This window comes from Myotis lucifugus, unplaced genomic scaffold (assembly GCF_000147115.1).
Source record: "Myotis lucifugus unplaced genomic scaffold, Myoluc2.0 scaffold_164, whole genome shotgun sequence".
NCBI lineage: Eukaryota > Metazoa > Chordata > Mammalia > Chiroptera > Vespertilionidae > Myotis > Myotis lucifugus.
Genome location: NW_005871212.1, coordinates 1041948 through 1063697, shown reverse-complemented (window position 1 = coordinate 1063697; position 21750 = coordinate 1041948).

Genomic DNA, 21750 nt, shown 5'->3' with positions numbered 1-21750 from the left:
TTAAATTATTTTTTCCAATGCTAAAAACATTAAGCTTTGGGCATTGTGAAAATTACAATTTGCTTACTACTTTGTCCATGTTGAGCAACAAGTGACTGGAAGTCCTGAACTTATCTGTTGTCCTTGCTAGAATTATAACCATTGAAAACAAAGTGTCATGGTCCAGATTAAGAGCTCATACTCTTTGTTTGGAGGCACTGAAAAAAATTAGAGAATAATGTAGAATGCATTCATCATTTTTCTCTCAGAACTTCAGTCTATGTTAAGCTTGTAGATCCTCTATACCGATTACTATGAGAGCCATCAAAGGTCCATAAAAGCTCAATACAATAATGGAAGAAGGAACTTCTCCAAAATGAATTTAAGATGTGATGGATTTGCAAAATGTAATGTTTAACTTCCTGGCAATTGTGTAATGAATGATAAGCAGAAATTAAGCAATGCAATTCTATTTGCTTTAGATTTATATGTTTGCCTTTTGGATACATCCTGGCCACTTAAATTGACAGTATTAATCTTTGGCATCTTCCTTTCATCTTCTATGTAAAAGCTTGTTTAAAAAGTTGTTGCAACTCTCACCCAAATTAGTGGAAGCAAGGCTATTTATATTTAATATTCCCAAGAGCCAGACTTTCCACTTCCTATGTATTTCTATGTCAATATTAGACCTTTGTATGTTGAGAAATTTCAAAGTTAAGTAGTTTACCGGCATATTTTGGCAACCCAAGATCTCTGCCACCCGCAATTGCAATTGCATGGGGAATGGGTAATTATTCTTTAATCGTAGAAGAATAGTAGGGGTCACAATTGGCTCAGAGTCATGGGTAGCATTTTCATTAAATATCTCCCTGTAGTCATTACTCATTGCACACTTTAGCAAGACAGCTGATGAGGAAGGGCGATAGAACAGGCACATTGCCATAAGCAGGCAGAGCACGCACAGATTCAAGAGTGTAATTTGGTTCGACTAGTACTTGGAGACACTTACTGTCACATTATGCCACCCTACAACTAAAAAGAGTTTAGGGGATAAAAAATATTATTTAGGGAAAATGTGTGCTTGTCTGATGGCACACACTTCAAATTCTTTTCAAATAAAATCTAAGGCAAGTGAGAAATTCCACCCATTTTATTAAGCCTTTGATGAAGGCAGAGCCCACAATTTAATAATGTTTCCGTAGATAATATATGCAATACTGTCTTTCACACAAGTAACATGAAGTAGACATAATGCCCAATCTATAATAATAAAAGCATAATACGCTAATTAGACCGGATGTCCTTCTGGACGACCTTCCAGAAGAAGCTGGGGCTGTGAGGGAAGCCTGGGTTCTGGGTGCCAGAGGGAAGCTGGTGCCAGCAGCCAGGGAGAGGAAGGCTACTCTTGCATAAATTTCATGCATCGGGCCTCTAATCATCTATACTAATAAAAGGGTAATATGCTAATTAGACCAAATGTCTTTTAGACATCCTTCTGGACAAAGCTGCAGCAGCTGCCAGGGCTAAGGGCTGGTGGCACAGGAGAGGTGGGACAGTGCCTCGATCTGCAGGGACAGGCGGGGCAGCGCCAGTCGCAGGCCTTCCTTCTGCAGAGGCGGCGCTAGGAGAGGCGGGGTGGCCCGTGGTCCCAGAGCCTCCACAGAGGCTGGATGGGGTGTGACTGTGGTGCCTCAACCTCCCACAGCCCCTCCCCCAGCAGACCTGGCCCCAGATCGCCCCCACACACAAGTGGGCAGGGGGCAGGGCCAGCTCAAAGAAGTGAGGGCTGAGGAAGCAGGCCTAAGCCATCAGTAGGACATCCCCCGGCTTCCAGATTGTGAGGGGGGCAGTCAAGGCTGAGGGAACCCCCCCTCCAGTGCACAAATTTTTGTGCACCAGGCCTCTAGTTATATATAAATCTTGAATATAAAGGGAGGTAGAAGCAGGGCTCTTTTACTAATTTTTCTATACCTTTGAATATAGTATGAAGAAACTTTTACACTGATTCCCATCATTATTGTTTTATATAATTTTAATTTTTCTGGTTCAGAAAATATGATTACTCATTAATTTTTAGACATTTTAATTCTAATTATTTGCTTTGTCTTTTCAGTGTGTTCATAAAGTGAAAACCAAACCCAAAAATTTCAACAAGGCAGGCACAGGTTTAGTGTCAGCACACCTGGATGGCTTGGGCAGATTTATCCCCTTCACAGCCTCTATCAACCACACTTCTCTCCTTAAGCTTTATCCAAAGAAAACATACTCTTCAACAAATCAGCAAGCATTCATGACCAAGATATCCCTCAGATAAGTTTCTGAGCCTCGGATTCCAGACAAATGACTGCCCCTAAGTCCTTTCTGCATTGAAATTCTCACGTTGTCACTGTTATTTTCATTGGAATACCTAGCTCCCTATTAAAATGTTCTACTTCTTCAAATTGATACTTGCAGCAGATGAGAAAAATATTAAGTCTGGATATGTATTATTTGTAATAATCTATTATTTAAATTATGACAACAAGGTAAAATTACAATTCTGTTATTCCCCTAAGTTTATAAACTTATTTTGGGGGAAATTCTCTCTTTTACTTCATGCTTCATGTTTTTGCTAGTTTCTTATCTAGATATTGAGTTAGAGTGATCAGTGCTGGTGTATGTTTCTGACCAATGAGGCTTTCTCTCACTTGCTCATGAGATAAGAAAGAATAGAAAATAAGGCAAAAGATTCACTTCGAAAGAGGGGTCATGATTTGGAAAGTGACAACTAACAGATTCTTTCTCTTTGCCGTATGTAGGTTTTCTGTCATAGTTTCCCTTTTCCTACCTATTGTTTTTAAATTGACCTCTGCCTTCCAGATGACCTTAGAGGCATTTGCAATCTCTTTTACTTTCTCATTTTTTTAAAAATGGTGAATATGTTATACAATGCATACAATGTTATGTAGTTTTAAAAATAATTATACATACCTGTATATACTATCTATACCTAGAGCTGAATCACATTTAGCCCCATCCTCAATAAATTTACAACTTTAGTGGGAAAGAGAAAAAAAATTGACTGAGTATAATGAAATGTTATAGATATTTTGAAAGACACATGAATACATATAAAAAGAAGACACTAAAAACAGGGCATAGTCAATTGTATTCATTGAATAGAGAAAGAATATAACAGGGATGGCTTCTTAGATAAAATTGCAGGTTAGTCTTCACAGGGCAATGGGCAATTACCAGGTGAACAATTAGGTAGTTCTGGATTCTATTAGTGAAGAATGAGGTGTGAAAAATCTTGCCATGTTTTAAAATCCCAACCAGGATTATGGGATGTAGGGTCAGAGAGGGCCTGAGTGCCTTACATGTTCTCTGGAATCTCAGTTCTAAGTTAGTAGGAGAAACCTGGATGCAGAGGGTCCCAATGCAAGGCTGTTTGGTAGTCTAGAAAAAGATGAAAGTATAGGTTAGGAAACATAAAAACATTATGAACATTTGAGGATTTAAAAACAAAGTCAATTTGAAAAAGTACAATTTTTAAGAATTGTTGATTAATTGGATGTAGAGTGTAATGAAAGGAGGATATAAGAATCAGCCCCAAATTTTTATTCTAAGAGATAGATACCATTTAGGTTGATAGTGATATCACCAGGTAAAATAAAAAAAATTAGTAAATTTAAGCCTTAACATGAATCCTATATAATAAAGAGGTAATATGCAAATTGACCATCACTCCAACACACAAGATGGCCACCCCCATGCGGTCAAAGATGGCCACCACAAGATGGCCAGCAGGGGAGGGAAGTTGTGGGTGATCAGACCAGTAGGGGAGGGCAGTTGGGGGGAACCAGGCATGCAGGGGAGGGCAGTTAGGGGTCACTGGGCTGGCAGGGGAGCAGTTAGGCATCGATCAGGCTGGCAGGGGAGTGGTTAGGGGATGATCAGGCAGGCAGGCAAGCGAGCGGTTTGGAGCCAGCAGTCCATGATTGTGAGAGGGATGTCCAGCTGCCTGTTTAGGCCCGATCCTGCTGGACATCCCTCGAGGGGTCCCAGATTGGAGAAGGTGCAGGCTGGGCTGAGGGACACACACACCCTAATTTGGATATAATGGCATTTATGATTGGTTCCAATTCTCATCTCAGCCTCAGTTCTCAAAGAGGGAAAGACAAGAGCAAGGAGAAAAATATTAAAAAAAAATAGAGGGAAGGAACATTGAGCAAGAAGTTCCTAGGAAATGAGTGCCTTATGATCATTTGAGACTTTCTCAGTTAGTGTGTGGTCATTTATATTCGATATATATTTCACTATCTTCACTCTTGTGCCTATTACAATTTTTTAGGATGGCTTTTTAATTAACATTGCATTAATGTGACCTTGAATTTTATCTGACACAATTTTTTTGACACCCACATAGAACATTTTTGGTGTGGTTCTATTTGTATAGGAAAAGGAGAGGGTCAAAGATGTTAAATTGAGTTTTGATATTGAGTGTAAAGTGCTTATCATACATGGACATAGAACCCATTATATAGTTATATGAGTGCATATATTTGAATATCAAAACTGTTAGAGATGAAAATGCAGATTTTGACCATCAGTATATATTGATGCTTGAAGTTATTATTATGTTTCTTTTTAAAATATAATTTTTATTGATTTCAGAGAGAAGGGAGAGAGAGAGAGAGAGAGAGAGAGAGAGAGAGAGAGAGAGAAACATCAACGATGAGAAAGAATCATTGATTGGCTGCTTCCTGCATGCCCCACACCCGTGATTGAGTTCATAATCTAGGCATATGTCCTGGTCAGCAATGGAACTGTGACCTCCTGGTTCATAGGTCGCCGCTCAATCACTGAGGCATGCTGGCTGGAAATAGGCATTTTAATTGTAGGCAGAAGAAGAGAAACTCACACATAGACAGAAAAAACGATCATGATAAAAATATTTCAGGTTATCAAATGAGCACAGAATAATGGAAACTGAAAGAATTGGGAGTTTTTTGGAAGAAAAGAAATGAGGCAGTCACATAAGACTGAAAATTTCCTCTGTATTTGATAATGAGGAAGCAATTTGTGCCCTTGGTAAGAGCCATTTTGGCATCATTCTGGGAGTGGAGAGTAGAATGTCATGAGATGAGAAACATATGAAGCTAATAAAGCCAGATGAGTATATTTTTTCAAACTGAATGAGAAGAGGATAGAATTTGGGGGTAGTTATTCAAGTACATGGGGTGAGGAGGTTTTAAGAAAGAAGGCAATTGAAAAATAGTACAAAAAGGTACTTGAGCCTGTTTGTGGTACCAGTAGCTAGAGAGACATCTAAGCTTCAGGAGAGAGGGTAGGCTATAGATATTGTTGAGAAGTAGATCAAGTGCCAGGATGGCAGGCTGGATTTACAAAAGAGGAGCTCCACCTTTTTTCTTAGGTTAACCAAGAGGAAATTAGGATAAAGTGATATGACAGAAGTAATCAGAAGTGGATCTGAAGGAATCAGGACTAAAACATGAACTTGACTGCTGGTCTCTATTCTTTCTTTCAAGGAGAGAGGTGGAAGGGTTGATGACAAACCATCAAAAGTGGCTCTTGAATGTAAACTAACCATTCAAGGATTGTTAATGTGTGTTAGTGAGAAAACTACCATCATGTACTAGAATACTTTCTGTTTTCTTAAGCAATTTTATAAAGATACCTCGTTGTCTTGATTGCTAGATGTAATGAGAAAAGACTTGCTATAAAAGAAGGAGCGCTAGACTGAGAGAGAGTCTGGAGACTGGCTTCTGATATCAGTCTCGCCATATTCCCAGCGTCATTATGTTAGTCAAGCCAAATTAACAGGCCTCTCATCTGAAAAGGGAGAGCTGAACTAAACGACCTCTAAAAGTCCTTCCTGAATCAAAACTAACTTTTCTGTTTTCATTTTGATAAAGGCAACTAAAAAGTATGAAGAAATATGTAAGCCACACTATTTAATTTATATACCCAACCATGCAGAGGACACCTGGTAGGAGATTAAACTAAAGCTTCAGGTTTGGGGGAGAATTTTTTTTATTTATTTCAAAAATATTTATGGCATTTCTACTTTGAGTCAAGTACTGTGCTAGGTATTGTGTGAATAAAAAAGATATATTAAATGGGTTTAAGTCCTTGAGGGAGCTTACAAACTAGTGAAAGAGTGGGATATTCATCTTTCAAATGTTGAAACTATAAAACTAAAGACACGAAGAGACAATAAACGTTCCAGGACTGAGCATAACAACATAGATAGTCTTTGTTCCCAGGCTGTTTGTTAATTGCCACAGACATTTGCCGTTAATTGGCCAGGACATTTTCCAGTTCAGTTCATGTGATGTGCTGCTAGTTCCCCCTTGTCTACTAAATCTGTTGCCACCATAGCCTGGAGAGATTCTAAAAGTACCACAGAAGACTACAGAAATGTTATCTCCCTGCAGAGGGAATTGGTTTGGGCATGAACTCATGAGCAGTTTAATGTCATTCAACTGCTGCCTTGTGTTATCCTTGAGCTAACTAAACTCTGCCATCAGAACCAGGGCTGCTGCTTGGGGCCTGGGGATTGGGGGGTTTCAAAAAATATAGTGTTCTATTAAACTTAGCTTTATTTCCTTCTCTGCATATCTGCAAACCAAATGAATCCAACACTCCCTCCCTCCCCCCCCTCTTCTTTCCTGAGTTTCTCTCTCTTTTGTTCTTCCTTCTTTATTTGCCCATGTCATCTATAAATATGTACCCCAATTTTATTGAGCCCTGTGCTAGATGATAAGAATGCAAAGATAAAAAGTATGGTTTCTGTTATAGAGTTCATAGTCACAGGAAGAACACAAACAAACAGTAATAATAGACCTTGATAAGTATTTTGGGGGAATTTTGCAATAAAGAGAAAGAGGAATGATCCATCTGGAGAAGAGAGAGGAAAGGGACAATGGTCAGGGAAGGCATTCTCAGTTGAGTATTGAAACACAGATGTGTGTGCACATGTGCATTTGCATTTGCTTTCTGGGGAGAAGTTATTGCCTCTGCAGAAGTCCTGAAGCAAAGAAAGGGCCATATGTGGGAGTTTGATGAAGGTCTAAGTATTCTGTATCTGCTTCAACTGGTGGAAAAGAAGTTGGGAGCTTCAATCCTACTCCTGCTACTCACCTACCAAACTAGAGTACATCCCTGCTTCTCTTCTATTCTATGATACCTTCTCTCCTCAAAAGACATTTCATCAAAAGGCACCTTCTCCATGTACACCCATTGGTCCCAGGAGCTTGTCTTATTCTGTTGGAATGCTCAAAGGAAAAAGAAGAAAAGTCAATATTTTTTTTCTTTTGGTAAAGTGTCTATGTGCTGCCACCCATTTTTACTAGTCAGACTTCTGAGAATAGGACAGGTCATTAGGGGAAGTGCCAGTGGTTTGGAGAGGCTATCGGATACACAGAAGAGTGCAAGGCATGAGGTAGAAAAGGTATATAGGGGTCAGAGATTGAGATGCCTAGTATAGATGTTACTCTGAAGTTGATGAGAGCCACAGAAGATGTTTAGGGAAGGGAAAGACACACTCAAACCTACATTTTATAATGGACATAATTCATCATATTTCATAATGTATAGTTAAGAATTTGGCATTGCTCATAGAGGGGTCTGGCCTTTTCCCTCAGCTTCTGGGAGGCTTCTATGTCAAACATGATCGGAGGATATTTGGTCAGGGTCGGGGATGGCTTTACCATATCTTAGGGTGGGGCCAGTCACACCTGATAATCCAGCAACCATGTGGTGCGGTCACGTGTATCAGTCCACCTGGAGGCTGAGATTAATCACGTGGGAAACCAGTTAATCCGATGTAATGCAGCTCCAATAAAATCTCTGACTTCTGATACTTGGATGAGCGTCCCTGGTTGGCAATAATCCATGAGCATTGTCACATGTTGGTGCGGGAAGAGTAATGCGTCCCGAGCCCGTGGGGAGCAGACCACGGAAGCTCACATTTGGGGCTCTCCCAGACGCTGCCCTTTTCTATTTCTGACTCTCATTTCTGTACTTTCCCTGTAATAAACTGTAGCCACGGATAGAATAGATTTCAGTGCGTGTTGTGAATCCCTTTAATGAATTATTGAAACGAAGGGCAGCGTTGGGAGCCTCTCTCGCCTAAACTTGCAATCGGTGTCAAAATTGAGGGCAGACTTGAAACTGCACCCTCTGTCTTTGAAGTTCGCTGAAACTTCTTGCCCATAGTGTAAGTTTGGGAGTCAGATCTGGGTATAAATCCTAGCGCCGTTATGTTGCTTGGTTACTTTAATCTCAAAGATTTACTTTCTTTATCAGAAACAGATGCCTTTGGTGCTCCGTCACTTCCCCTGCTTACCTTGGATTAGATGCAGCTGTGCTTCACAGTTCCAGGTGAGCCCAGACTCACCTGCTATGGTCACAGTGTGTGTGGTCTATCTTCAGTGTATGCTGTTTATCTCTTCTCTTTCTGACCCTGGGCTGTGGGAGCCGCTGAATCAATGCAAACATGGCACAAGGCCAGTTCTAACCAAGGGAGACAGCAGTTGTAGTTTACCCTAAACTCTTACCTATGGGATGGCCATTTATTGGAGGCATTTTGTTTATTTCTCAGATATTCCAGCTCCTGTTGCTTATAGTAGTAACCATGAGAATGTTCCTTATAATGGCTTTTCTTTCTCATTCCCTTACTTCTGCTTTTTACCCAAGACCTGTCTCATGCACTATTTTAGAAGTTTAAATAAGACACTATTTCACACTGATGATAAAGATTAAGTGAGATAACATATTTACTTGAAAGAGATTTAATGCTTAGCATATAAAGGCTGCTATTAGAAAATAAATAAATCAAGGCAGTATTTATAGAGATGGAGATAAGGGGATTCGTTTGGAAGATTTTGGGGGCTCATCTGAGAGATTTTTAAAATACTGGTCAGGTTTAACAAATGGTTAGATTTGCTAAAGGATAGTGAAGAATACAAAATGACTCACAGGTTTTTGACCTTGCCATTCTTTGAGAAAGATACTATGAAAGAGGGGGAGGTCTAGTGGTAAAAAGTGCTGAATTTAATATTTGACATCCAAAGCTTGATATTCTTGTGGGTAGACAAGTGTGACTGTTAATTATGATGTTCTTTCTACGTATGAGGAGCTAAGAAGACAAGTGGTCTAAAGCACAAGGTACCACTGGTCCTAAGTAATGCTTGACATCATCAGACATCATCAGAGATAGAACAGATGCTATAAACTAGACCTGCTAGTCAGACACACCATGGCTTTTGTTTGGTCTGAATAGCGTTTCCCCAGATAAAGATTTACCATATTAAAAATTCCCCGGACTCTAATATCCTCAAAATGAGTATTGTCTCATTTTTATCCAAAATGGTAACTTTAGGATTAAGGTGCGGTGGTGGTGAACATGCTCTCAGATCTCAAACTGTAGAGAATATCCTTCATGTATGGCCTCACTGCTGCACGCTGAATCCCAACACAGCACTGGTCTCTGGCTGTAGGTACAGGAGCGGGGACCAGAACTCTGTGCTGAGAACTTGGCCTGCATGCACCTTTGAGAACACAGCACACCACCAGATGGTGGTGAACTAGGCACACAGGACCAAAGCTTATTACTTGAAACATGCATATCTGTGTGTGCATGGTATAAAAGGATGTGTTGGCATACTATACATGGCAGCAATGAAGAAAATTAATTTGATGTGCTTGAGGGGTTAGGTTCTTGGCTCTAGTCCATGCTCTGCTAACAGTATATGACCCCAGTTTGAAGTTTTTCTTCCATTCTCCCACATTCTGGGCTCCTTTTTCTTGTCCTCTTCAGGGGTCTGACTTTTAAATCTTCTCCTCCCTCCTGCATCTGCTGCCACTCAAATGGGTTCTTCTCTGAGGCACATAAGCATTTTTAATAGTCTTCCATCTAAATAAACAAAACTCAAAAGGCCACACCTTTCCCACCTCTCTCACAGGAATATTAGGGATGGTCATGAAGACGGCATGACTGTGAACTCCATGCAAACAGGGACCATATATATCTACCTTAATCTGTGTTGCATCCCCAGCCTCTTGCCTACTACTTGGATCAAGACAGAAAAAAAAGCCCTAACTGGTTTGGCTCAGTAGATAGAGCATCGGCCTGCGGACTCAAGGGTCCCAGGTTTGATTCCAGTCAAGGGAATGTACCTTGGTTGTGGGCACATACCCAGTAGGGAGTGTGCAGGAGGCAGCTGATCGATGTTTCTAACTCTCTATCCCTCTCCCTTCCTCTCTGTAAAAAATCAATAAAATATATATTTTTTAAAAAGACAGAAAACAATTATCTGGATGAATGAAACGAGACAAGTTTCATTTTCAGAAAAGTGCATACATCATAGCACAGCCCGATGACATTCCATAAAGCATCCACAGTTGAGTAGCCAGAACTAAGATCAAGGAATAGAATATTACTGACACCCAGAACCCCACATCTGGTTCAAGTCACTACAAACCTCCATACACTGAGCTTTCATGCACTCAGCTTAACTGACGCAACTTCTTGTTTGGGAATTTCACCCATATTATTTTGTGCAGTTAGTTCATTATGTAATATTCTATTGCAAGGATATATTAAAATACATTGACCAATCCTATTGTTGATAGACATTAGGGTTACCGCCAGTTATGGGTTACTATGAATAGTGCTTCACTGAACATTTTTGAAATTGTATTATGGTTTATTTTATTGAGAGTGGAATTACTGGGTCCTGTAGTTGATTTTTGCCTCCTATAAATGTTCCTAAAACATCTAACTAGGAATAGAAAGACACTCAGTAAAAATGATCTTATTGAAAGATACACAAATTCCACAGAATTCAAAAATATAGGAAACTATCAAAAGCAGACATATGAATTCATGAGGCATAGCATTTGGGTTTACACAGCTCTATATTTTAATATATCCAGAAGCATTTGAAGTTTTATATCCAGAAGGATGCTCACAAAGAGGCCACCAGTTCATGAAGAGAAAATTAAATAATCAGATTTGTGTAACAGATTTTAGTAAAAATTTTATTAAAAATTAAAATGTAATTTGGATCTTAATAAGAAAAATATTTGCAATGTGGGAATATCTTCTACCCCAATCTGGCTTTATTAGGGAATTTAAATAGCTGCTATTTTATTGAGAGAAGGGGAAACAATATTTTATATAGTGAGGAGAAATATAATGGGGAACACATAAATTTACTTTTAGCATGTTTCAACTTTATATTTTCATATTCTTTAAATATACATTTTATAAGGATTTACATATAGAACTAATAAATGTATTCCTATAATTATGAATTATATCATTATCTGAGACATAACACACATATAATGAAGTACAAGTAGAAGGACTTCCATAAAAATGTGTTCTTAAATGTCTATATAATGCATGTAATACATATCATGTACATTTTATAACCAACTAACTACATTATTAAAAGTTCTATTGACCACACAGTTCCTCACAGGTGATGAAATTGTACTGTAATTTTTATTCTGATTTTCACAGTGATAGCCTACCTACACCATTAAGGAAGTAATTATTGTTTTCTCTAGGTGCTTACACAAGTGACCTCGTGTTTTGTTATTCAACCTTCACTGAAATGTGTCATGAAGTGTAAGAGAGAACAGGACTATTATATTACTAGACAAGCATACCGGTCTCCTGACTAGTTCAAAAGGACATTGTAAGAATTAATGAGATTATATCATTGAAGTACCTTTAAATACTGGAAAATTCAAGCTGTGTGAGTGGTTATGACTTTAAAATGATCACCAAAGGTGTATTTTGGGAGTTTGATTGTATTCCATTCAAAAATTATTATGTCAATAAATTAGCTTTATAATGTCACTTTTACTAAATTAAAAGGGTAGAGTCTTGAACTGATTTAACTTTTGTGAGAGAGACCTTTCCTATAAGGCAGAATTTTCTCAGTTGCATGTCTGAAAACCCAAGCCAAAAGAGCTAGCTATTAAAGCAGTGGTTCTCAACCTTCTGGCCCTTTAAATACAGTTCCTCATGTTGTGACCCAACCATAAAATTATTTTCGTTGCTACTTCATAACTGTAATGTTACTACTGTTATGAATCATCATGTAAATATCTGATATGCAGGATGGTCTTAGGCCACCCCTGTGAAAGGGTCATTCAACCGCCAAAGGGGTCGCGACCCACAGGTTGAGAACCGCTGTATTAAAGGGAATTGATTGGCTCCAGTAATTGAAAAGGCTTCTGACTTTAAGATAGCATGGAGGGACCTGGAGAGTATTATGCTAAGTGAAATAAGCCAGTCAGAGAAAGACAAATATCATGTGATCTCACTCTTACGTGGAATCTAATGAACAAAACAAACTGAAGAACAAAATAGATCCAGAGACCTAGAAGTAAGGAACAGACTGTCAAAGGTTAGAGGGAAGGCCCTAACCGGTTTGGCTCAGTGGATAGAGCATCGACCTGAGGACTGAAGGGTCCCAGGTTCGATTCCAGTCAAGGGCATGTACCTTGGTTGCGGGCACATCTCCAGTGGCGGGTGTGCAGGAGGCAGCTGATCGATGTTTCTCTCTCATCGATGTTTCTAACTCTCTATCCCTCTCCCTTCCCCTCTGTAAAAAAATCAAAGCTTAGAGGGAAGGCAGGAGAGGGTGGGTAAGCGGTGAGAGTTCAACCAAAAAACTTGTATGCATATATGCATAACTCATGGGCACAGACAATAGGGTGGTGAAGGCCTGGGGTGGGGCAGGTGCTGGCTAGAAGAGGTCAATAGGGGAAAAAAGAGGGCATATGTAATACTTTCAACAATCAAGATTTTTTTTTAATAAAAAAGTAATTATTGACAGGAATGTAAAAAAAAAAAAAGAAAAGGCTGGGGGGTGGTGTACCTTCAGGCATGGCTAAGTTTAGAGTCTCAAAGAATGGAATAATGCAATAGTCACTCTCTCTTCTCAGTTTTGCTTTCTCCTAGATCAGTGGTCGGCAAACTGTGGCTTGCGAGCCACATGCAGCTCTTTGGCCCCTTGAGTGTGGCTCTTCCACAAAATACCACGTGCGGGCATGCATGTACAGTGCAATTGAAACTTCGTGGCCCATGCGCAGAAGTTGGTATTTTGTGGAAGAGCCACACTCAAGGGGCCAAAGTGCCACATGTGGCTCGCAAGCCACAGTCTGCCAACCACTGTCCTAGATTACTGTCATTCTCACATAGGTTCTCCTATATAAGAGCAGGTTTGGTCAATTAACAGCTTTAGAGGTTTCTCAAACCCTGTGGCAACCCCAGAGGAAAAGGACAGCTTATCTTTACCCACAGTTTTATGAAAGTCTCCAGATTATTGCTAGTCTGAAACAGCAACGTGTTCCCCACTGTGGTCATTGAGATGTGGCCTCTGTTAGCCAGGACTGGGTCTCCAGTGTATTCTGAAGTCAACAGTTCTCAGCATTGGCGGATCCATTGATAGAGTGGGAAAAGCCTGGCCACCCAGGCGAACACCAGGTGCTGCTACCAGATGATAAGGCTAAAGGCAAAACCGATGAAGAACCAAGATTCCTCTCACCTGTATGCAATCAGAAAGTCTAAAAAGAGAAATTCTTCCACCAAACCCACTTTTATTTTTAACATTTCTTGAAGATTGAGAAAACAGTGAACAGTTTGTGTTTAAATATTCTGCCACTCTAAATTACCTCCTAAACTTAGCAAAACTGCTTGTCAAAATCTCACTGAATCTGTGTTTCAGAGATTCACTGCCACCTTTTTCCTTGGCAAGATCACAGCTACACATGTGCTCATGGATATTTGGGACCCATAACTGAACAATTAAAGAATACGGCAGGCAAATCAGACGACCTTGTCAGGCTTGAGGACATACGAATTAGAAAGCCGTGAGGTTTCAGAGAGCGAGGGACACGTTAAAAACTCCAATAGTTAGAGGAAGACTAGAAGACCAATCAACCTGATTTTATCTGTAGAAGAGAGTCTCTACAAATAAATAATTAAAAAGGAATTCAAAGCCTCAAGGGACAAATTAAAGATCTTATAGCATAGTAGGAAAAAGTAACAAGGGCAAAGAAAGTCAAATGACAACAGATGTACTTGTTGGTGGGTCATTTGAATTTTGCTGGCGGGGTAACCCCAGCAGGAAGGGTATTTTCACATCGTTTAGCAGAGGCCACAGCAGGGATAAGAAGCTCTAATCACTTTATTAGAATCCCAGTGTCATTACAGGAAGCATGGGCATGTGGGAACTATTTATAGAAATATTCAATGAAATGCTTGTGTGACTATGAGAAATAATGGCAAGTAGATGTAACTCATGAACACATTAAGAGAATAAAAAGGATTTATTTTGGCTGAATAGACTCATGAGATTCTCTGGTGAAAAAGAGAGTTGTTCTGAGAATGAGGTCTTAGGCTGGCAGACTTGGGGCACAGTCTTGGGCCATGGACTCCCATCACATTCTTATGCCTCCTTGGTTATAGAGATTAAGATATTCATCGACCTTACAATGTTGACTATAACATAAACTTGAACAGTTTTTTTTTTTTAAATCACTCCTGATAAAGGAGTTTTGAACTATTTGGGATTTTCTTTTCCTATCAATCATTTCTTAATGAATGTTTTTTTTAACCTAAACACAACTGACCATAGTGATTCTATAAACCTAACTTTGTTATTTAAAATCTGATGACTCATAACACCAATCTCATTCACATGCATGGTTCAGAGAAGCCAAGTTTGGATCAGAGTAGCTGTGCTTAAAGAGCACCTATCAACCCTAAGCCAGAGTCACTTTGGCGCAACATGGGTATGTATTAGTTTTCTGTTGCTGTTGAAACAAATCACTGTAATTTAGCAACTTAAAATAAAACCTATTGGTCAGCCCACAGTTTTGTAGGCCAGAATTTCAGACATGGAATAACTGAAGTCTCTGCTCAGGATTTTTCAGAGCTTAAAGCAAAGTGTGGGCCAGCTGTATTTTCATTTGGGGGCTCGGGGAGAAAATTGGTTCATTGAGGTTGCTGACTGAATTCAGTTCCTTGTGGTTGTAAGACTGCAGTCCCTGTTTCTTTGCTGGCTGTCATTGGGGCCTGCTTTCCACTCCTAGTGACTATCAGCATAAGTTGCCACATGGCCCTTTTTTTTCTGCAAACCCAGCAGTGGGAAATCTTGTGAAATCTCTCTTAAGTGTTGAATCTCTGGCTTCAGAAAGAGCCCAGTTCCATTTAAGGTCTCACCTGATTAGGTATGGCTCACCCAGGATAAGCTCTCCTTCTTAAAATCAACCAGCCTATATAATATAACCTAATAATGGTAGAAAAATTCATCATATTCACAGTTTCAGGGACTATGCAGGTAATGTACATATTGTGGGTCATCTTAGAATTATGCCTACCACAGGTAGGATAATAACTTTTTTACCTAAATGTAGGTAGCTAAGTCTATAATGGTATATATTTCAAGCAAAGAAATCAACACTCCAGTTTTCAATCTATTTTCACTTATCTGTCACTGCCTCCCCAACCATGAAAATTTTTAAACTATTGTTATTGTCGTAATTAGCTAGTTATTAATATGAGTAATAAAAAGAGAGCAAAGGGGAGAAGACATGATACGCATAGCCATCTGGACAGCTTCACCAGGAAGTTACAACTTCATACTGCCCAGGAGATCACTGGGGAAGGGATCAAACAAAGGGGGAGGTAGGCACATATGCAGTGAAGTCAGTATCACATAGGAAATGTGTTTGCCTGTCAGTCTAGCCTGGGGAACAACGGATTGGCGAGGCGGGTGGAGCCACGGCAAGTGTGGGAAATCTTGGAAGGGTAAAATCCCCAAGACAAAGTGTTCCCTCTCTCTTGTTCTGCTTTGTGTCCCACACTTGCCTGCTCTCTCTCAATAGCCATGTGGCCTTAGAAGCCATGTGGCCCATGGCCATGTGGACTCCACAGGCAGGATGCTAGACTGAACTGTGCTTTAATATGGAGTGAAGACTTTGGGCAGTCGCCTTAACTCTAGCCCTGGTGGAGATAAGATTGGACTTTTTTTTATGGCAGGTTGGAGGGAAATATGACATTGGAAACCCAGGGGTTTAATTCCATGGAAATAAAGATCACTCATCCTCCCATGTGAGTCATAGGAAATTCCTTTCCTTGCAACATTGCAAGAACTCCACTTTCCCTGGTAACAGATAGGGATGCAGATGACACTCCACCGATAACACTACGACACAACACTAGGTAGCGGTTCCCAATCTTGTGTGAATGAGTCTCCTAGGAAAATTATTAAATATTTGAATTGCTGGCTACCACTCCTAAGAAATTCTGGCTCAATAGGTCTTAGAGAGAAGCCAGGAGTATGTATTTTAACAGTGATTCTGATGCATTCACAGTCCAAGAAACACTATGGCTTTAGAATCTACGTAGTGATTTTGGCAGTCTGTTGTGGCCACATAGGATATAGTCTGGTGTACATAGCATTGTTTGAACTGAAAAACTGTAGCATTTAAAGAAATATTTGAGAACCAAATTTGAGACCCACTTTATCTCATTTTTTAAAATGGCAAGTTATTTTAATGTAAAGCAACTTTGGATGGGAAACATAAAGCATGAAAAAACGAGACAGCTATTAAAGAAGAATTAATTTTCTTAAAGAGTTTTATTCTATTTCTTTGAGCATCATTATTAAAATTTTCATTTTTCCATCTGTACTATATTTTGTTTGATTTACATTAGTCATTCTTCATGGAGATGACATGTCATGAATACTTATTGCATTTTGCTTTTATTCATACTTATGAATAATCATGGTACAAAACATGAAGAAAGTGCTATAGATGCTACACTATGGTGAAATAACCATTGTATTTTGAGATCATAAGTTAGCATTTAAATACAGAGCCAAACACTTGATTTATGAAGAGAAATGAAAAATAGTATCCTAATAAGGAATGCACTCCAAATGAATGATTTTTTTTAAGACAACAATTTTTAGAATCACTCTGAAATAGGACCATTTTATTTATTTTTAATTTTAGTGACTTCAGTATATTCATATTTTATTTTTTCAGGCCTTTTACCTCATCATTAAATTAAAACCTGTTTGCCTCTGAAAAGTATTTAACACTTTAAAGAAAAAAATTGTGCATTTCAACTGAGACAACCAAGTGTACAGTGAATTTCCCTTATGGTTATGCTACTCTTTGAAAAGCAATGCAGTAGATACAAAGTAAGATACTCTTTTCAGGAATTGTGATCCACACAAAATGCTTCCTTGTTTTACCTGGTGAAATGCAAATAAATCTTCTCAATTACCACTAATAGCAATGATTATGGTAATAAATGAATATGAATACCCAGCTTCACTTTCACATACCCATTCACATAAACCAATATAATATAAATTTATTACATTTTCATGCCCACTAGATAGAAATATTGGCTTTATAAAAGCAGAGTAACATTTGAAACCTAAACATTTTATATGACATTTATCAATATCAAAATATATGTGATGATAATATATGATAATTACCAAACAAGTAAATTCCAGAACATATAATTCAGCTAATATGGTTGAAAGTACAACATATATCAGAGATTTTTTTTGAGCCACTGCCTTTTCATCTAGGAAACATGTTTTTTTCTTTTGACTTTATACCCTCCAAATTCACACTCCAATGAATTGAAAGGCAGATGTGTTTTTCTCTCTAAAGTTCAGATCTTCCTTTAATATCTTCTATAAGCACTTGACCCTTTAGTTCCTATACTCTCCTCTTTTCCTTTTAAACTCACTAAGGTGTTGGAAGACAAAGGCGGTGATTTAAGTAATTTCTACAATCTGCATCACCTTTATCATCACCCTTATCATCTGAAGACATGGCATATGACTTTCCCTCCTATTTTACTGAGTAAAACCTAAGCCCTCATACATAAATAAACTCCCTCTGATTTCTTCTCTGCAACTCACTGTATACTCATATAGCATCCCCTGCTTGCCTGAGAGAGAAATGCCTTATGGGATGGATGTTCATTTCTTTGGTTCTGGTCGACTCCAGATGACCGTGCCTCTTCTAGGAACTGTTCTGTCACCACCTGCTTTTGGATTTTCAGTTTGACTACTAACTTTTTCTTTTAACTTTGTAGGAAAGGAAAGTTCATTTTACCTCTACCCTTCTAGACTCTTGGCTGAGACAACCCTGTAATAAATAAGAGAGTAACACAAGAGAAAATGTACATAAGTTATTATGAACATAAGTACAAGAGCCCCACAAAGGAATGAGATTCAAAAGGCAGCCAGGTAATTGATTGTCATGTAGGATGCTGAGCTAAGGAAAAGGATAGGAGTCTGGGGTTTCAAAGGCAGGAAGGCAGTTCATGGGAAGGTGAGAAGAGGAAATGTTCGGTAAACAAGCTTTGCCCTGCCATGCAGATAAGTCTCTCTGGTAAAATAGTGTTCTCGGGTAATAGTTCTCTTCCTGGTACAGTCCCCCTTTCTAATGTGAATTTCTCTTACAAAAGGGGAATTTCTACACTTTTCAGAGCTTCCTTTGTGTCTGTGATTTCTCAAAATAATCAGCTCAAAATAATCCTTTGCCAAAGAGGCATATTTTTTGGGTAGTACATTCTGTTCCCCTTCATCTCATAAACACACTCAAGTCCCTTTTAATTAATTCTCCCACAAAAAAACACACAAAAAACAACAAAATTACTGCACCTGCTGACTAGTCCTCTTACCATCTAGTTTTTCTAAAAGGTTAGTGTACATAGACTTTCTCCATTTCTGATCTTTAGCTAACAATCCCCTATATTCTAGCTTTTCCTCTTCTAAGCTCCCACTTTTCTTCTGAAGCATTTCTCTTTTTATTCAAACTCTGCTCCTTTTGGTATTGATGACTCCATCCCTTTGGGAACTGTCTTACTTAGATCAATATCACTCTGGTGATATTCCAGCATTTTTCTTTTTCTATTATTTTTTATAAACCTCTACATTATTTTAACTTAATCTTCTTGGTTTACTTTTACAATTGTATTCTTATAAATAACAGTGTTCTAGTTTTTGTCTCTGGGTATTTTCTCTTATTCTATTCTCTTTCTCTTGGTAATTTCATATATGATGAAAACTGGAAAACTAACCTCCTGAACAGATTTCTCTTAGGGTAACTTCTCTCTTGAATTAAAAAAAAACACCTTTTCAATCGTTTTCTTGCATATTTCACAAGGATAATCTACCTGAATCAAAGTTTCAACATACCCAGAACTGCCCCATCATCACACAAGGCACTTTTCCAGAATGCTGCTCCTTCCTGTTCATCTTTGTATTCCTATTGCTTGGCGCTGGGAAGAATTCAAGAGTTAAACAAAATGCTTGCAAGACTTAAAGCTTTTCTGAAATAAAGCATTTACTAAGTCATATGCTAGCCTCTCCCACCCATTATCCACCCCCCACCCCCCAAAAAAAGACCAGGTCCGGGAGCATACAGCCTGAAGCACCAGCAGCAGGAGTAGGTGGACAAGACATACATGTTTTAGTACTGGAATTGATGGGCTCTTGAATGGAAATAGTTTGAAGAAGAAAGAATTCACATTGTCTATAAATAGAGGGGGGTGGGCAAAGGTGAAGCAGAGCTAGTTCTGGAACAGGTACTTTGTCTGTAGGGAAGAGCTGTTTCCTCCTTTGGATTGGTGGTGGGCAACGCTCGGAAAGCTATTGTGTAAGTAAGAAGCAGAGGCTTCTGGTGGGCGATTGTACCTGGCTATTCTCTTTCAGACAATCATGGAAATGGCCCCCTGGAAGTTAATTTAAATTTCTAATATACATTCAGGAGTGCAAGCAGTCTTTTGTTAGCTTTTCCCTGTTGTTAGTTGATTAACCTCTCTTGTCTCCTTCCACCCTCCGGCCTGCTATAATCAATTTAGGACATATGTGAATTTTCTCCTTGTCACAACAATAAATTGCTCTATTTCTACCAATGGCCTTTTTACTTTACTTGTTACTTAGGTTTAAGGCCATAAAATTTCGGGGGGGGGAATTTTTCCTTTCCTTGACCATCAATATTAAGAAGGTCCCGCCAACTCAATCTTTGCAATACCTCCTGCTGTCATAGTCCTTTTCTTTTCCTATTGCTTTTGCCTCCAATTACTAAAATGTGAGTCACAGAGGGCAAAATGTTAGTCTATTGTTCACAATATTTAGCCTAAGCACCTAGATGAGTACGTGGTATACAGTCAGTGCTTAATAAATGTCTATTGAATTGAACCAAAACAATAGACTTCTACCTGAAATCTCTGTATCCAGTCATTTCTCTAGCATCCTTCACATCACTGTCACACACTACATCACCCTCTGTCTTGGTATAAAAATTCTCATTTCTTTTTGAAGTATATGCCACTCTTTATTCATACTCATAACTGTCATTGACCAAACTCCTGGTTATTTCCCCAATATTCACCTAAGCTTTAGATGCATAAAACATTTTTTCTTTTTCATTTCAAATTCTTCCATCACTGCAAGTACTTCAATATCTATGTGTATTACCCTTTAACATCAACTATCATAATTTCTAGTTTACTGTATCAACCATCCAGAAATTATTGATTATCTTTACATTTAAAAATATGAAGTCTAGCCCTGGACAAATGGCTCAGTTGGTTGGAGCATCATCCTGTACACCTAAAATGTTGCGGGTTTGAATCCTGGTCAGACACATACCCAGGTTGAGGGTTCAATGCCTGGTCAGAGCAGGTACAGGAGGCAACCCATCGATATTTCTCTCTCACATTGATGTTTCCCTTTCTCTGTCTCTCTGTCTCTTTCTCTCTCAAAAAAAAAAAATCAATAAAAAATATCCTCAGATGAGTATTTAAAAAAAAAAAGGAATGTAGTCTAAGCCTTTGCTGAGGTATCCCTGCACCTTTTAGTTTTCCCAGTGTTTTTTTTTTCCTGAAGTTTTCCAGAATGTTGCTAAAATCAGAAAGTAACTTTGGTAGCTGTATGAGCTTTCATAATACTTTGGTTCCATGAAACCAAATTGAACTCCCAAAAGAACATGTCTCTACCTCTCTGATGTGGAAGAGAGGGATAAGAATCAAGCTCATTTTAAATCAAATTACAAATGATTAACTTAATATATTGAGAAGATGATATTCCATAAATGATATTGCCAGACATAGTAGAGACATTCCTTTGTGTTCTTACAAGTAGCTCTCCTGGGAAAAACAAATTATTTTCTGAATTTGAGTTGCCAATCTATTTATCTTAAACTTTAATCAGATTAGCAAGACTATTTTTCATTTTACTCTTAGCATTATACCTGAATATAATATTACTCTAAAACATTATCTCTTAATTGGCTTTATAAATATTTGATCAATGGTGATCCTACTTTATGCTCTAGATCTATGTTCTGAAAAGGATGCATATAAAATCTGAACCATTTTTAGAGTCCTGTTTGTTTTTACATCTATTTAATTTCATTCTTATGGAACGGGATTCCTTTGTCATTTAACAGAATATGGTCCTTGAACTCTCTCCCATATTTCAACTATAATTTGCATAATTTTTCATATTCCACATGTTACAAAAAACTTAAGCATAATTCTCTTTACACATTGAGTTGTTATCACTCATTGTCATTTAATAGTTTAAGGTATCTCCTTGCCATTACCTAGAGCAGTGGTCTCAACCTTTCTGGCCCTTTAAATACAGTCCCTCATGTTGTGACCCAACCATAAAATTATTTTCGTTGCTACTTCAT